The sequence below is a fragment of the Echinops telfairi genome, unplaced genomic scaffold (genome assembly GCF_000313985.2).
Source record: "Echinops telfairi isolate 266 unplaced genomic scaffold, ASM31398v2 ScPeMD7_9;HRSCAF=40, whole genome shotgun sequence".
NCBI classification, from domain to species: Eukaryota; Metazoa; Chordata; class Mammalia; order Afrosoricida; family Tenrecidae; genus Echinops; species Echinops telfairi.
In genome coordinates, this window is record NW_022103906.1 from 38,582,528 (window position 1) to 38,585,700 (window position 3,173).

A 3,173-nucleotide genomic window follows, 5' to 3' on the forward strand; every position below is an offset into this window, starting at 1 on the left:
CCAGGGATCCTGGCATCCACAAAATAGGGAGAGAGGTAGGATCCAGGGACAGTACCTGACCACTAGAGTAGGTGACACACAGAAGCAGTAGATTCCTCACTTGCCCAGGCGACAGGAAGAACTCCTTTCTTGTACATGAGTAGGCCAGGTCCCTATTGGTGACTGCAGCCAAGGCAATTGTCCAGACAACCTTTTCTAGGAACCTGAGGAGTGTGTGTCTTGTGTATACATTCCTGTGGACTAGAAGCATGAGCCCGCCTATCTCTATAGCTGCAGCTCCTCAAACCAGGAACTAGAGTTTGAACCACACATTTCTTAACAGCCATTCAATCCGATCTATCATTCCTCTTTCCCATCTGCTACAAGGCAGTGGTGGATGGGACCACTTCACTGCCACTGAAGCCTTCCCATCACCTGCTGATGTGACGCCCTCCACACCCACAAGTAGTATGGGGCACTCTGGCAACTTCATCTTTTTCCAAGTAGCTTGCTTAGGCAAGCTCCCCACTCAGTCTGGCAACCTGCTCCTGTTCTCTCTGACTACCCCGCTTCTTTGTTCCCACTATCAACCATGTCTTCTAGTGAATGGGTCCTCTCTTTCCCTTGAGCTGTCACTTTGTGAGCATTGAGAAGTTAGAGGGTTCCCACACATTTGCTTACTGGACACACCCACCATACTTACCACCCTTCTTATTCATCAAATGTCATACGCTACCCCCATACTACTGGATTAATGACAGATGGTGGGCAATGCCCATGCAGACTAATGTCAGATACCTCACACGAGCAGCAAATAGAGACCCACACTCATGTTACCAGCCCTTTCCCACACACATCAGCACAGGTGAGGAGAGCTCTATCACTGATAGACTGCGAGCTGGCCTAGCATAGCTACTATGCCCACTCAGATACACTGAGATTTCACTGTGAGGCAAACAAACATAAAATCAGCCCGGAAATGAAATAGCACTCCAATGCCTCACAGATAATTCTCACAGCTATCAAGTCAATTCTGACTCATAGATACGATTATATATCATAAGTAAGCAAGAAAAGATTATACAAGTGACAAAAATAAAGGGTCAAGCATTTTCTTGAAGAAGATATAGTAATTGAATTGTTCAAAAAGGATTTTGAAAAATGCATACATTAAATATAAATATATATTAAAATATATCATTTATATTCATAATATATAAACATGCATATATAGTCAACAAAGTGACCAAGAACAATCTCAAAGTAAAGACGGACAAAATCAACTCCATCAAAACTGAAAAGAAAAATAGAATTCTAGTGTAATAGTGTCTCAGTTATCTAGTGCTGCTATTACAGAAATGCTGCAAGTGGATTGTTTTAAGACACACATTTATTCTTTCATAGTTTTAAGGGGCTAGAAGTCCAAATATAGGATGGCACCCCTAGGGGAAAACCTACTATGTTAGTTAGATGATTTTATGTCAACTAGACACTTCTGGCTAAGGGTAGCATCAAAGCAGACAATCAGGTCACAGCCTGATGCTCTGTCCTCGGGGATGTGGCCTTCTCATTCTGCCTTCCTGCCTGCTGGGATTCTCTGCCGCTGACCCTGAGAGCTGCCAGAGGCCTGCCCTCTGTCCATCAACCTTGGGTCAATTGTGCATCCACTGGCCTATGATCTTCCTGGATTCTGCATCAAAGCATGAGTCTGAACAGGGACTTATGGACTAATATTCGACTTATGATCTTGAGGTGAACTGAGTTGGGACGCTTTCTTGATATAGAATTACTTCTTGATATAAAGTTCTTTCTTTTACATATATAAGTATCAATGGGTTTATTTCTTTAGTCAGCTCAACCTAACACATCTATTCTCTTTGTTAGCTCTGGAAGAAGGTATTTGATTATTTTCAACCTCTGTGCACTCAATGTTCCTTGGAGATTTCCATGTGTCTTGGAATCAATCTTTCCCTGGATCTAAAAGTTTCTCAGTCCAAAGGACACAATTTGTTTCTGGCTCTTATTTTTTTTGTGGTAGTTTAGTCTCTCATCTTCTTGAATCTTTCTTTTATATAAAAATTGATGCAGGCCATATGAATAAAAAATCTCCTTACATTTTATCAGGTCTATAATCGAAATAAGAGTGTGGCATTCTTCCTTACTCCTGTTGCAACTGATTGGCTTATCATATCATATCATAATTGGTTGTTTATATGATTAAATAATTGCTGGGTTGCTTCATTATATCTGATAAACCATTCAGAATTAATTTTGTTCTAGTGAAGTTGACACATATTTGGGGGCACATAATTTAATTCAGGACAGTAGGGAACTTTCAGACACCACTTTCAATGGTTGAAAGAAAAAATTACAAAGAACTTCAACAATGATAAAGAAAATATAAAACATGTTCGACAAAGTTGGCCTTATTTTCAAGTATAGAGTGTTTCCTGCAACAGAATCATAGTACACATTCTTCTCTAGCATACATACATGGGTCATTTTACAGAACAGATTATATTTTAGGCCACAAAGCAAGGTTTGATATTCAGATATCAAATATAATAAAGAATCATCTCGGATAGAAAGACTGTAAGAATGGAAATAAATGATAACAAGAAGAAAAAGATACAAGGAAATTAAATAGCACCCTGCTTAAAAATAATTTAGTCCTACAAGACATTTAAAATGATGAGAAGTTATGGAATCCTGTGATAATTACAATCCAGTCTGCCCAAGCCTTTTTCTGGTGCTAGGTGCCATGGACTCAGTTCCTGCTCACCACAACCCCACGAACAATCGAAGGGAATACCGCGTAGTCCTACGCCATCTGCACAATTGTTATGTTTGAATACACCGTGTGGCCGCAGTGTTAATCCTTCTCATTGAGATGGACTTGAAGTGTTACTGATCAAGATTAAGGAATGTAGTCTTCAACATGAACCACAGATCAATTAAAAGAAAGTATTCTTGCATATGGCCTTATCATGTTATAGAATCTTTCAGTATTCCCACTTGAAGCTTTTTTTTTTTCTTTCTTTCTTTTAGTTCATTCAGCTTGAGACATGCTGAGCATGGTCTTCATTTCTAGCTTTCTAACTCCAGGTCTTTGCACATTTAATTATAACATTTCACTCTGCCTTCTTGTACTGACCTCTGAAATTTTCAGTTGAACTCTATTACACCATCATTCC